Source organism: Thalassophryne amazonica, chromosome 8, assembly GCF_902500255.1.
Source record: "Thalassophryne amazonica chromosome 8, fThaAma1.1, whole genome shotgun sequence".
Lineage (NCBI taxonomy): Eukaryota > Metazoa > Chordata > Actinopteri > Batrachoidiformes > Batrachoididae > Thalassophryne > Thalassophryne amazonica.
In genome coordinates, this window is record NC_047110.1 from 99,274,567 (window position 1) to 99,290,521 (window position 15,955).

The following is a 15,955-nucleotide window of genomic DNA, read 5'->3' on the forward strand; positions in this document are numbered from 1 at the left end:
AAGAATTATGGCCAGCTCACTATATTTATTTATTTTAATATACTAGTTTATATTCAACCCCACGTTGGTGTTAAAAATGAGTTCCAGTTTTTGTTTTTTGTTTTTTACAGTAGATCTACTGCACATAAATAGTCCATATATTAATGTAATAATATCACAACATGTTGTAAGTAATCATAAAAAGCAAGAACACTTTTATAGATACACTATACCATTTTAAAGTGCTGAAATCACAGTTTTCCATTCATTTAGATCATTTCCAGCAGCTTGTGTGAAACAAGATTTCTGTCATCAGCTCTTTTTTCTTTCTTCCCAGCTTTTATTGAACCTTCAGCACACTATTTCTTACACAGATATGATAAATGCATCACAATGATAAGCAAAAACAGTCAGAGGATGACTGTGTCTCAGCCTTCCCACATGTGAAATCTATCACTACTGATCGTGACAGTGTTTAGAACAGACAAGACACAAGTGTTCAACAGGACAACAACAGCTTTCATCTTGTCACCAGATAGACAAAGTGCTCATCACATCATTGTTGGCTGATGAATTAAACGCCCATATCAATCAGAATCAATACTTCACTTCATAACAGTGTTATTGCTCTTCTTTCAGCTGCTCCTGTTAGAAGTCGTTTCCATCTCGCCCTGTCCTCTGTATCTTCCTCTGTCACACCAACCACCTGCATGTCCTCCCTCACCACATCCATAAACCTCCTCTTTGGCCTCCCTCTTCTCCTCCTGTCTGCTGGCTCTATCCTCAGCATCCTTCTCCCTATACACCCTGGGTCCCTCCTCTGCACATGTCCAAACCATCTCAGTCTCACCTGTTTGACTTTGTCTCCAAACTGTCCTTCCTGCACTGTCCCTGTATGTTCATTTCTAATCCTGTACATCCTCGTCACTCCCAAAGAAAGTCACAGCACCTTCAGCTCTGCCTCCTGGCTTTTGTTAGCTGACTCCAAGTATTTAAACTCATCAACCTTCACCACCTCTATTCCTCACAAACCACTATTACACCGGGCTCCCTCTCATTCACACATATGTACTCCATGTACTCTGTATTGACTGACTTTCATTCCCCTTCTCTCCAGAGCACATCTCCACCTCTCCAGGGTAGTCTAAACCTGCTCTCTACTCTCACTGCAGGTCACAGTGTCATCTGCAAAGATCATAGTCCACAGGCACCCAAAATGTACTGGATGCACACTCGATGTGGAGGAGTTACTTCATTTCACAACAATGTTAAGTGTTAATTGTTTTCAAACTGAAGTCCACTCATTTTACACAAGTGTATTTATTAAAGCTATAGGGCCACTCAAATTTGACTGAACTGGAAAATTTAATTTCTACTAAAATCCCAGCAATATCATGTTGGTTTATTTTAGAAACATCTTGCAAAATTACAGCTCACTTCAATGAAGAGTTTGTGCTTATCTGGGGGAATTCCATAACACATTTTCTTTTCTTTTCAACGCCTTCTGCAGGAGAGCGTGCTTTATAACATGCATGAGCTTTTGAAAAAAAAACGTAAGTTACCTTTTGACTGCACATAGCAAGCATGTTGACGTTCATGAGATATGTTGTTAATCACTTCAGAGGTTTATCTGGTTACAAGAACATTGTTTTTAGTTTTATAAGTGCTTACTTATCACACACTGAGAAAAAAGAGAATGTTTGAACCAACTTAAAAAAGTGTTACAATTTTTAAAAAGCTGAATGAATTACTTTCAAACTTAAGTTCAAACAACTTAATTCATTCAGGGTTTTACAAATTGTAACACTTTTTTAAGTTGGTACAAACATTATCTTTTTTCAGTGCAAGCTTTTACAAAATATATGAGAAACGTGTTAGATTTATACAGAAACACCGCGGTTTTGGCATGTTTTCCGCCATGTTGAATCAGCAGCCAGAGAGAGACCAGCCAGTGGCGTCACTGTGCTTCTCTACTCTGATTGGCTGTCACCGTGTCCTTCCTATAATGCCTTGCACAAGTCTGTGGAAGTGATCTATGATTTCACTGTCATCAACTATATGGGTCTCAACCGTAGCTGCCATAAGCAATTCAAAGTCATCTGTTCTTTTGAAATTTTTCCCTTCAGGGGAACTTGAACAACATGAATTTTGATCATATTACCAATGTCATATTATTTAAAAGCTAATAAATAAAATTATTATATGGTATGGGATTTTGCAACTTCTGATTGGCCCATTCGCCACTTTCTGAGCTGTACCACATGCCGAGTAGACCGCGTGTGCGAAATGAGTACATCTTGCGTGCAGCGTAGCACTAGCTAATCGAGCGATGCCTTCTATCGATAACGACCAGTCAGATAATGCGACACATCTGCTTTGGTTGTGAGTTTGTTGACAAGATGGCAGAAGACAGGTTTGCATCTGTTAGCAACGCTGACTTAAAACAAATTTTACACGAAAAAGATGCGAAGAACACCCGCAGAAATACACAGTACGTCATAGCAAGTATGTCACTGAAAAGGGACATGCGCCCAACTTTGAAACGTATGACAGACGGATGCTTGACGGAGGACTCGGTCGATTTTACATGGAAGCTAGACAGGCGAATGGCGAACTTTATAAGAAAACAAGCCTGATGACTCTTCGTCATGGACTTAACAGGCATCTCCATTCAATCGATGGGATGTCAGTTGGTGCAGTATGACAGTAATAATAAAGAGTTGAAACTTGAGATTGTTTTTTCAGTTTTAGTATGTTTGACAAACTCCCAGTTTTCTTGTTCACCATATAATAAAACAGTTATAGGCTTTTGATTTCAGTGTACCCGTGATTATGCAGACCTGGTCAGGATGGGGTTCACGGAAGCCTTGGCCGAGGTGAACCCCATCCTGACCAGGTCCGCATAATCACGGGTACACTGAAATCAAAAGTCTATAATTGTATATTATAGTGATGCCAAAGAAAATTCTTTTTATGCCTTAAATCTTAAAAAGCTTAGTGACCCTATACCTTTAAAGCAAGTCTTAGATTTGTGTATCTGAACTGGATTCTCATTATGTGTTTTTATTTATCGCTGTGGAAACACCTCCAACCAAAAATGTCAGAAAATAGTTTCCTCAAACATAAAATAAATTGTTGGGTATATTGTGCAAATTGTATTCATGCTCCTGGGAAGGCAATATGTTAATGACCTGAATTAGTTTTTTTTTTCTGTATTGCAGTGATACACTGCTGGTGTCTCTGTGGCTCACAGTTATATCTGCAACTATTGCAGTATAATGCTTCAATTTATACACACTGTCATATTTACTCTGTGGAACACACAGTTATTTTGGAGGGAATGCAGTGTCTTCATTATGAAGCAGAACTCTCAAACAACCGCAAAGAGACTCATCTTCACTCATTTCTCATGTGTCACTGGCTTACTGCAGCTGTGAATAAAATTTCAGTTAAACTCCCATTTTATCTCTAATGAGCTCCAGAATCGGTGCTTCTGCATAAACTAACTGTTCAACCCATCAGATATTGGCTGTGAAACTCTTTGTACCTGTGAGGTGCAGGAGGGGAATAAGGATAATTTGATGCGTACTTTCAATGACTTTCTCTTACTGCAATGCGCTGATATATATATATATATATATATAGAGAGAGAGAGAGAGAGAGAGAGAGAGAGAGAGAGAGAGAGAGAGAGAGAGAGAGAGAGAGACTCCGTCATTTCAGAGTGTCAGCAGCAACTCACCAATTATAGCCTTGTTTCTGCTTAAAGCTGACTTTAGAATGATTTAAGAGGGTTTATCTTGTCATCTGATGGTTAATAATCACATTATTCCCTTTGATTGCTTTGGGTGTAGAGAGTCAGACTCAGACGTGTTGCTGTGGTCCAAAATGATGCATGCTCAATGAAGGCAGGGTGGACCAATTTTTAGGGGGGGAACGTTCGGTCTGTGACACCAGCCGTTTATTTTTTCAAACCGTGCTCAGACACGGGTCCTTTGGTTTAATGATTTTAAAGTGACACTTTTTGTTTCTCACAATGCTGCAGCTGAAACAATTCACCTTTTTTCTCTCTCTTGCTCTCTCTCACACTCAGTGTATGAATGCTGATGCAGGAATGACACATTCAGTTTGCTGAACAGTCCCACATTCATCTCAGGAGTGTTGTTTTTCTTATTTTGTGTTTACTGTTAAAATTCCGATCCATGGCCGGTTGCCAAAGTGATGGACAGGTTATGAGATTAACAGGATTTAAATAGATTTCCCGACGTGTTTGTTGTTATTGGTGCAGGCACTCCATTAACAGAAAGCTATTTGGTAAGACTCTCATTTTATTCAGTGAAGCCCCCGATAATGAGTTAAAAAAAAATGTGTGTCACATCTGCTGTTTTATTTGTACACACTACAGCAGATATGTATGCACAGAAAGGAATGAAGACGAAAAGTTAATAGAGAGGGGAAAAAAGAACCCACACACAAAAAGCTCATTAATTTTTCTTCCCTGCAGGCAGATTTTCATGCAAGACCAAATCCAGTGTGGACTCTGTACGCCAGCTTGCTGCTGCCTCACTGTAAAGGCATGAGACTGGCAGGGACCTCATTCTGTTTTCTGGAAATATCACAGTGTGTCTGCATAAACCTCCATTAACGAAACATACACTGAACAACAAAAAGGGCACAAAGGGGAAATATAGTTTGAGTCATTTGGTATATGTATGGCAGCGAGGTGGTTTAGGGGTTAGCACTGTTACCTCATAGTAAGAAGGTCATGGGATCGATTTCCACCTGTGACCTTTCTGTGTGGAGTTTGCATGTTCTCCCCGTGTTTGTGCGGGTTCTCTCCGGGTGCTCTGGCTTCCTCCTGCATCCAAAGACATGCAAGTTAGGTGGATTGGAAACTTTAAATTGTCTGTGAATGTGTTTGTTTGTCTATATGTGGCTCTGCGACAGACTGGCGTCCTGTCCAGGGTGTACCCCGCCCTCTTGACCTATGACTGCTGGGATAGGCTCCAGCACCCCCGTGACCCATCATTGGAGTAAGCGGTTGAAGATGAGTGAGTGAGTGAGTGAGTGAGTATATATATGCTGTGACCATTTATTAGCAATTCTGTTTTAAATACCTCTCATATATTTTCCTGTATAATCTGTTCACTGCTTGCATGACCTTCAGTTTAAATTTATTTCATTTATATAGCACCAAATCACAACAAAGTTGCCTCAAGGTGCTTCACACAAGTAAGGTCTAACCTTACCAACCCCTAGAGCAAGCACACAGGTAACAGTGGTATGGAAAAACTCCCTCTGACAGTTTGAGGAAGAAACCTCAAGCAGACCAGACTCAAAGGGGTGACCCTCTGCTTAGGCCATGCTACCGACACAATTGACAACGATGAATGTACAGGAAATTTTGGAAGTCCATGGGGTGCACAGGATGGGAGGCTTGCAGAAAAACACATCACCCCTCTGGATGGAGCCATACCTCAAACAGAGATAAAAAAACAGGATCAGACATCAGAAAAACAACAAATACAGTATAATTTGTCAGCAGCAATTTAGTCTCAGAGGTCACGAAAGGAAATTCAACAAGTTGAGACTGTGGCCTGCTTCCATAGATATGTCCATAAAAATCATAGAGGGATATGCTTTGCAAACTTAATGCCCATTACTACAATGGATGATGCTGAAATTGAGGATGGCCCAATGGTTGTTCCAGCACTATCAAAGAGTTCATATCTGCTACCTACAATGCGCATGGAATGTCTCAAACCTAAACCTACTTCTGGGCATCTTATATATGCTACTCTGGAACAAACCCTAAACCCAAATTGTTCAACTGTCAACCCCACTCAGGTCCTTAGTCTGGGTCTCATTAACATAAGATCATTGTCCTCAAAATCATTGTTGATTAATGATCTAAATATTGATCATCACTTAGATATGATTGGGTTATGTGAAACCTGGCTTAAACCAACAGCTGTCCTCCTCTTAAATGAGGCCTTCCCACCAGCATATAATTTAGTCACGTCCCTTGTGATGCGAAGCAAGGTGGGGGTGTTGCTCTTATTTATAAATCTAGGTTTGTTCATTAGCTGTTGGGAGTCACAAATATAACTCATTTGAGTTATCATCTGATTCTCTGCTCTGCTCAGGATATTACGCATTGCCAAGGTCAGAAGAATAAAAATCAGCTGTATTACTTTGTCACTGTATATAGGCCTGCTGGCCCATATTCTGTATTCTTAGATGAATTTGGTGCATTCATCTGTAACTTGTCAACTAGCAGTGGTGTCAAAAGTACACACATTTGTTACTTAAGTAGAAGTATAGATACTGCAGTTTAAAAACACTCTGGTAAAAGTTGAAGTATCAACTTGACTGAAAAAGTATGTGAAAAAGTATAGTGAAAAAGTATGTGCTCCAAAACCTACTTAAAGTATAAAAGTATAAAGTAACCTTTAAAAAAAAAAGAAAAAAAAAAAGTAGATGCCACTATATGAATTGAAAGCTTAATTTAAAAACTGATTCGTTCTACATGTGGCCCAAGACCCAAAACCCAAAATTACCCCCCAACACCACCTGCATGAAAATGTTTCAATTTTAGAAGCTCTGAAATGCAATCTGGGACTATTCCAGACAATAAACTGCAGTGAGTGCAGCATCCATTTAGTGAAAAAAAAAAAAGAAAAAAAAAAAAAAACAACTTTCTTTATTCAAATTCATTCCAGTAGTGTTCTGCTCTTACAAGGATGCAGCAGTTTTCTAGTTTGGCAGATAGTTCTGGAGGAAATCACTGAAGAAATTAACACATTGAAAATATGGTTTGACCAAAACAAATTGTCATTAAATAAGACAGGGATGAAGTGGAGGTGTAATAGTCACTAGGTGTTCACAGGAAACATTTATTTATGTATGTATTTATTTATGTATGTTCATTGTTAGTTGCTTTTATATTTTCTGTTGTGTTTCTATTCAGGTTCTTTTTGACTGTCTTTCTAAAATTGTATATAATAATCATTGGATTATTAATATATAAACAAAAATAAATTTAAGAAATATTACAATTTGAAAACAAATGCACCCGAACGTGATGAGAGCTGCTTAATGCTAACTTTTAACATTGAAAATGCGCTGTTTCAGAAGACCATAACAGGTCGGTTTAACATAGAAAAGATAAATAATACTAACAGAAGTATGCTCTTTAGGGTTTTAGCGGGGGGAAATTAAGCGAAAGAAAGAAAGAATAAACGAAGCAATAGGTCGAAGCATTGCTTCAATCTGCGAACCACTGCTTGGATTTGTTCACGGTTCAAAGCAAAGCCGTGCTGCAGAAAAGTTGATTACAGGCGCACATGATGTGAAATATATATATATAAACATTAAACCGAAGGCAAGAGTAACGAGGCTGTTTGTTTTAAAAATGTAAGGAATAGAAAGTACAGATACTTGTGTGAAAATGTAATGAGTAGAAGTCAGAAGTAGGCAGAAAAATAAGTAAAGGAGTAAAGTATAGATACCTAAAAAGTGTACTTAAGTACAGTAACGAAGTATTTGTACTTCATTACTTGACACCTGTCAACTAGTGCAGATAACATTCTGATCATTGGTGATTTTAACGTTCATATAAATAAGCTTTCTGATCCCCTCTGCAAATCATTTATTGAAATTGTGGATGTATTTGGATTTCGGCAGTGCATTCGGGACTCGACGCGCATTAGTGAAAATACCCTGGGTTTGGTTCTTGCATGTGGTATTGCTGTCACAAATATTGACATCATGCCTATTACATCAGTGGTGTCTGATCACTCACTTATTAAGTTTACAGTTTCGCTGCTGTGTTTAGTCGAACAACAACCTTATATATCACTACGGCGATGCATCAACTCCTCAACAAAGACTGAACTCGAAGCTAGACTGCCTGATGTCTTAGCTACACATTTGGCAAATACCCAATCAGTAGACAGTCTTGTGGATAGTTTAAACTCAAAACTACACTCGACATGATTGCGCCACCTGTGTTAAAACCACGCTCCCCCAAAACACAGTCACCTTGGTTCAATGGTTATCTGCGTGACCTCAAGCATAAGGCTAGAGGTCTAGAATGGAAATGGCATAGTTCAAAATTAGAAGTATTCCACCTTGCGTGGCATGATGCTATCTTAGACTATAAGCATGCATTACTGGCTACAAAGCGGACCTATTACTCTGATTTGATCAACAAAAACAACCATAACTCAAAGTTCTTGTTCGACACGGTGGCAACACTTATTCATGGACAACCACCTGTAGTTCGCTCTCCTTTTACAGCACAAGATTTCCTAGATTACTTTGAGAAGAAATTAGAAGACATTAGGTTAAACATATCCCAGCATGCCTCAACCCAGCCACTACACTCTGCTATTGAGGTGGGTGCCATTACTGAGGCATTAACAAGATTTACAGAATTTGAGAGTATCTCTCAGGGCATGCTGACGAAACTCGTAACGTCAACAAAAAGCGCAACCTGTTTATTTGATCCTATACCAACAAAACTGTTTAAGGACCTGTGGCCCACTCTTGGGCCAATTGTGCTGGAAATTATTAATCTTTAACTTCTGGATCTGTTCCTAAATTTTCAAATCTGCAGTGATTAAACCATTACTTAAGAAATCTAATCTTGACCCTAGTGTATTGAAAAACTATCGGCCGATATCAAATCGATCATTTTGCTGCAAAATTCTGGAAAAAGTGGTGTCACGGCAGCTCGTGGACAGTCTTACTGAGAATAATCTCTTTGAGCCACTGCAATCTGTTTTTAGAAAATATCATTCCACAGAGACGGCTCTCACTAAAGTAGTGAATGATCTTCTGCTTGCAATGGATTCAGACACCACTACGGTTCTGGTGCTGTTAGATCTCAGTGCTGCATTTGATACCGTGGATCATCATATTCTACTTGATAGGCTGGAAAATCATTTTGGAATTACTGGGAGTGCCCTTGCATGGTTGACATCATACTTGACCAGTCATTCTCACTGTGTTTTGTACAGTAACACTACCTCTAACCTTAGTGACATGAAATTTGGGGTTCCACAGTGGTCCGTTTTAGGCCCCCTGCTCCCTTTATATAGTACCCCTTGGGCACATATTGCGCCATTTTGGGATTACCTTTCACTGCTATTCTGATGATACATGCCGATAACTGCTGGTAATCTCGTTCACATAAAATCCTTAGAAGATTGTCTTGCATCAGTAAGAAGCTGGATGTCTAGAAACTTCCTAATTTTAAACTCTGATAAGACTGAAATGATGGTTCTTGGTCCAGTGAGATATCGGCATGAATTTGACCAGTTAACACTTAGCCTAGGCTCGTGTGTTATACATCACACTGACAAAGTGAGGAACCTTGGGGTAATTTTTGATCCTACATTGTCCTTTGACCTCCACATTAGAAATATCACGAGGACTGCTTTCTTCCACCTGTGAAATATAGCGAAGATTCATCACATACTGTCTATGGCTGATGCTGAGACCCTGATCCATGCATTTATCTCTTCTAGATTGGACTACTGAAATGTTCTATTTTCTGGTTTACCACAGTCCAGGATTATGGCTCTCAAATTGGTTCAAAATGCTGCAGCCAGACTTTTGACACGAAGCAGAAAGTTTGACCACATTACATCCATTTTGGCATCCCTTCACTGGTTTCCTGTCCCACTGAGGTCAGATTTGAAGGTTCTGCTACTAGGCTATAAAATTGTTCATGGACTGGCACCTCCCTAACTAGCTGACCTAATTAAACCTTACGTACAAGCCTGGGCTTTGCGTTCTCAGGGCGCAGGACTACTTTGTGTCCCTCGGGTGAATAAGAAGTCTGCGGGGTCATAGAGCTTTCTCTTATCATGCCCCTGTTCTGTGGAATGATCTCCCTGCATCAATAAAACAGTCAGATTCTGTGGAGACATTCAAGTCCAGACTTAAGATGAACTTATTTTCTCTTTCATATGGCTAGCATACTGGCATAGTATAGTTCTACTCTTTTTACTCTTTTAATTCATTTTATTAGGAAACGGAGCATGCCGCGGCCTCAACTTTACCTAAATTCTGGGTCTTTTAGTGAAGCTTAGGGCTAGTGGCTGGCGATCACCGTAGTATTTCCTGTTTTTCTTGTTGTTTAATGCTGACAAATTATACTGTATTTCTTGTCTTTCTGGTGTCTGATTCTGTTTTTTTCTCTTTGTTTAAGGTGCAGCTCCATACAGAGATGGATGTGGTATTTGTGCTGGAGATTCTCCTGTCCTGTGCACCAACAGCATTTTCTGTATATTCGTTATGTGAATTGTTCTGTAATTTGTGTCTGTAGCATGGCCCAAGCAGAGGGTCACCCCTTTGAGTCTGCTCTGCTTGAGGTTTCTTCCTCAGAGGGATTTTTTCCTTACCACTGTTGCTCTGGGGGTTAGTAAGGTGAGACCTTACTTGTGTGATGTGCCTTGAGGCAACTCGGTTGTGATTTGGCACTATATAAATGAAAATAAATTGAAATTGAAAATAATTTGTTAAGCAACAAGAAAAACAGAAGAAATACTAAGGTGATCGTCGGCCACTAGCACTAAGCTTCACTAAAAGACCCAGACTTTAGATAAAGTTGAGGCCGCGGGCTCAATTTTACGACCTTGGTGCTGGGAAAGGAATTAGTATCCATTGAGTTGGGGTAATTTGACTATGAGGAATGGTTCAATGCAAAGAGACTTTTCTGATGCCTGTGCTGGAGGACGAACATCCAAGCCTTCACAGTTCCAGTGCTTCTCGTCTTGCTGTCAAAGAAAGTTCTATGATACCTAAGTAGGATATCTAGAAATTTACTCTGCAGTTACTGGATGTCTTGTTACTCTTATCTTAGTTAACACAATCTAACAAGTTGCAAATATTAGGACTTAAAAACAAATCTCAGTTGGATGTAACAAGGGTAATGCCAAAGTTGAACTTGTTTGAGGTCTTATTGACATAACCTGGGCACGGTTTTATCAAGTGGTAAGGGAGATAGACTGAAACTTCAGTTTAGTACTCCTGCTCCAAACTTGAATCAAAAAGTAAAAATAATGGCATGCTATGGAGGTAAATGAGGCAAATTAGACCCACCAAACTCCAGTCTAAAGGTCTAAAATTTAGATCATGCATTTGAGGTGGATTAAGACTTAGTAAGGCCACTATATCAGTGATTGTTGCTTCAGATTCTTGTGCTTCAATACATAGACAGGAAGCAACAGTTCCTTCAAAAGAGGGTTTTCCAAGATCACCAGGGTTCCCCCGCCCCAGGATCGCTGTTAGTTCTACTGAAACCGCCGTGCCACGTCCTTCCATCAATGCCGGCTTCTGTGACTATGCTCCTGACACCTGAAGCTCAGCCATCACTGCACTACTCTCCCATCTCCTCCGAACCGGCCAGTGCTCCCAGGAAAAGAAGGAAACGTTGGCTGAAGGCCGACAGGGAGATCAGCGTGCCAGCTCTGGTTGAGGCCGCTGTCTCCCTGGTTGAACGGTCTCCTGGGTCGGCAGGGAGTGCAGCCCCAGGACTAACCTTGAGTCTTTCTTCCAGCTCAGGGATGGTCGCTGAGCATCACACCACCTCTGCTTCTCTGTGCAAGTCAGAGAGTAGGTCCGAGCTCTTCTCAGCAGTCAAATGGGTCCAAGCAGAGCTGGCCATCACCACCATAGGCAGCATCTTTGGTCCGGAGGAGTCATCCACCTCTGTACATGCTGGCATCCAAGTTCCAGAGGGTACAGCAGCCTTTGCAGCTTATGACACAGGAGTCAGAGGAGCCGACTGGTGTGGGGCCATCCGACATTGTGGGTCCAGTGGAGTCTCCAGATCCCACAGCCACAGACATCAGGACCCCGGAGCTGCCTGTTCCTGCTTCAGAAGTCATCAGGGTCCCGGAGGAGCTGGGCCATCCTGTACCGAGGGGTGTCTGTACTCCTTTGAAACCGTCCGTCCCTGGGCTCCCTGATGTCACAGAGGAACCACCAGGATTGATGCCAGAGGATGGTAGTGCCGCTGAGGGCCGTGCAGATGCCCACTGGTCTCGGCTGTGGACAACTGTGGGCCTGGTGTCAACCCTCTTGTTCCTGCTGTGGGCTCCTGTGGTCCGGGAGGCTGCATGCCTGTGTCGGCTGGTGATCTCCTGTGGGCTGGCTGGCCAATTGTCAATGTCAGCCGTAGACTCCTGTTGGCCAGTCAGAAGTCAGGAATCTACTGTTCCTGCTGAGAACTTGTGTGGGCTGGCCGGTCAGCCTCCTGCATCTGCTGTGGTCTCCTGCTGGCCACTTGGGCATCCACCAATCTGTGAACGGACCCTCTGCAGGCTGTGTGGTTGGCCTCCAGTCTTTGCTGGGGACCTTGGACTTCTGCCTGGTCGGCTCCAGGCTTCAGCTTTCAGCTCTGGCTGATCACAACACCAGCCCAGGATTGTGAGCTCTGTTTTCTGCTGGCTGTTGGGCCATTATTTGTACAGTCATGCTGTTATTGATGGGTTTTTTTGGTTGTCCCATGGGGTAGGGGCCATTTCGGCCTTCCGGCCCCCTCTTTCCCACCCAGGTTGGGCTTTCTTTGAGTCTCAGGGTTGTTTTTTGATTTCTGTTTTCAAGGTTATTTTGTTGGTGTTGGTTTCGGTTCTTTTTGTTTTTTCCCTGTTCTATTTGGGGAACATTTTGTCACAATAAATCACGTGGGTTAATATACTTCCGTGGTTTCCTCACTGTCTGCATATCAATCAATCAATTTCAATCAATCAATTTTATTTATATAGCGCCAAATCACAACAAACAGTTGCCCCAAGGCGCTTTATATTGTAAGGCAAGGCCATACAATAATTACGTAAAAACCCCAACGGTCAAAACGACCCCCTGTGAGCAAGCACTTGACGATATATATATATATATACGAGGGCTGTCCGTAAAGTATAGGTCCTTTTTATTTTTTTCAAAAACTATATGGATTTCATTCATATGTTTTTACGTCAGACATGCTTGAACCCTCGTGCGCATGCGTGAGTTTTTCCACGCCTGTCGGTGACGTCATTCGCCTGTGAGCACTCCTTGTGGCAGGAGTCGTCCAGCCCCTCGTCGGAATTCCTTTGTCTGAGAAGTTGCTGAGAGACTGGCGCTTTGTTTGATCAAATTTTTTTCTAAACCTGTGAGACACATCGAAGTGGACATGGTTCGAAAAATTAAGCTGGTCTTCAGTGAAAATTTTAACAGCTGATGAGAGATTTTGAGGTGATTCTGTCGCTTTAAGGACTTTTCACGGTGCGAGACGTCGCGCAGCGCTCTCAGGCAGCGTCATCAGCCTGTTTCAAGCTTAAAACCTCCACATTTCAGGCTCTGTTGATCCAGGACGTCGTGAGAGAACAGAGAAGTTTCAGAAGAAGTCGGTTTCAGCATTTTATCCGGATATTCCACTGTTAAAGGAGATTTTTTTAATGAAAGACGTGCGGGCGGATTACAGCGTCGGCTCGCAGCCGCCGTGACGCTCCGTCACAGGAAAAACACCTCTGTTGAAAGCCTTAAGGAAAAGTTGGAACATCTCCAGCTGATAAACAATTTCTCATATACTCACTCCACTGAAAGCCATCAAAAGCCAACTGGATTTTAACAAATGGTTATCAACACGGACGTGTTTTTCCTGTGCCGCCGCGCCGCGTCGGCTGCGTCCTGACGCGCAGACCCGTCCGCATGTCTTTCATTAAAAAAATCTCCTTTAACAGTGGAATATCCGGATAAAATGCTGAAACCGACTTCTTCTGAAATGTCTCTGTTCTCTCACAACATCCTGGATCAATAGAGCCTGAAATGTGGAGGTTTTAAGCTTGAAACAGGCTGATGACGCTGCCTGAGAGCGCTGATTGACGTCTCGCACCGTGGGAAGTCCTTAAAGCGACAGAATCACCTCAAAATCTCTCATCAGCTGTTAAAATTTTCACTGAAAACCAGCTTAATTTTTCGAACCATGTCCACTTCGATGTGTCTCACAGGTTTAGAAAAAATTTTGATCAAACAAAGCGCCAGTCTCTCAGCAACTTCTCAGACAAAGGAATTCCGACGAGGGGCTGGACGACTCCTCCCACAAGGAGTGCTCACAGGCGAATGACGTCACCGACAGGCATGGAAAAACTCACGCATGCGCACGAGGGTTCAAGCATGTCTGACGTAAAAACATATGAATGAAATCCATATAGTTTTTGAAAAAAATAAAAAGGACCTATACTTTACGGACAGCCCTCGTGTATATATATATATATATATATATATGGAGTCAACATCTCCCAAACCTCAACAGTTTCCACTCGGCGTGCAAAGAGAGGTTTCACATCCACAGAATATGTGCTGACATATGTAAAAATGAAACCACAACAAAGAAAAAATACGTTTCTGGGCTAACAAGGATGTACACGGGACAAGAAAGTTTGCACAACAACACAGATTTAGTACCACCCCCAAAAAACAGGCTCTGGTGTATCAAATTTTATCTTGATAGATAAAGTCTTTGTCAAGCTATAAAGTAAAATATTTCAGAGGCTGTGCCGTCCACGCTGGTGGCCACAACTATATTGCATTCACATTGGCTGTAAGCGGCAGATGGTAAACTGAATTATCCATTCTACATAAGAAACTGGTTTATTGTACAGAGAGATAATGCACAGCAACAAGATTGGTCAAAAACAGGCACTGGTCAGACACACAGGTGATCAGTCCAACAGGTAATTTTCTTACTATGGGAGCTGCAGAGGGTTATCTATAAACCAGGTTAGTAGGCTAATTCACAGAAAATTCTCACAACAAGCAAACTAATCCAAGATGGCAAGCAGAAACTCAGAAGCTCAGAATGTCAGCAGAGGTCTGTAACAGAGAGGCAAAAACACTGGAACAAGCACTAGGAAATATAACATGAGAAAGCAGGAAAAAGCTCTACAATCTGGCAACCAGGGAGCACTCTAACAGCAGTTAAACAGGAAACCAAGCAATCAAATGCCGAAATATGGGGACATGTGACACTGCAGGGCAGAAACAGGAAGTTAATCTCTATGAAACATCAAAGCAAAAGCCTCAGAATATTTACAAGAGAGAATAAGCCAGATAATGTGGGGAATCAATCAATCAATCAATCAATCAACTTGTTTCTTATATAGCGACAAATCACAACAAACAGTTGCCCCAAGGCGCTCCACATTGCAAGGCAAGGCCATACAATAATTATGAAAAACCCCAACGGTCAAAACGACCCCCTATGAGCAAGCACTTGGCCACAGTGGGAAGGAAAAACTCCCTTTTAACAGGAAGAAACCTCCAGCAGAACCAGGCTCAGGGAGGGGCAGTCTTCTGCTGAGACTGGTTGGGGCTGAGGGAAAGAACCAGGAAAAAGAGATCGATCACTAATGATTAAATGCAGAGTGATGCATACGGAGCAAAAAGAGAAAGAAACAGTGCATCATGGGAACCCCCCCACAGTCTACGTCTAAAGCAACATAACCAAGGGATGGTCCAGGGTCACCCGATCCAGCCCTAACTATAAGCCTTAGCGAAAAGGAAAGTTTTAAGCCTAATCTTAAAAGTAGAGAGGGTATCTGTCTCCCTGATCTGAATTGGGAGCTGGTTCCACAGGAGAGGAGCCTGAAAGCTGAAGGCTCTGCCTCCCATTCTACTCTTACAAACCCTAGGAACTACAAGTAAGCCCGCAGTCTGAGAGCGAAGCGCTCTAATGGGGTAATATGGTACTACGAGGTCCCTAAGATAAGATGGGACCTGATTATTCAAAACCTTATAAGTAAGAAGAAGAATTTTAAATTCTATTCTAGCATTAACAGGAAGCCAATGAAGGGAGGCCAACACGGGTGAGATATGCTCTCTCCTGCTAGTCCCCGTCAGTACTCTAGCTGCAGCATTCTGAACCAACTGAAGGCTTTTTAGGGAACTTTTAGGACAACCTGATAATAATGAATTACAATAGTCC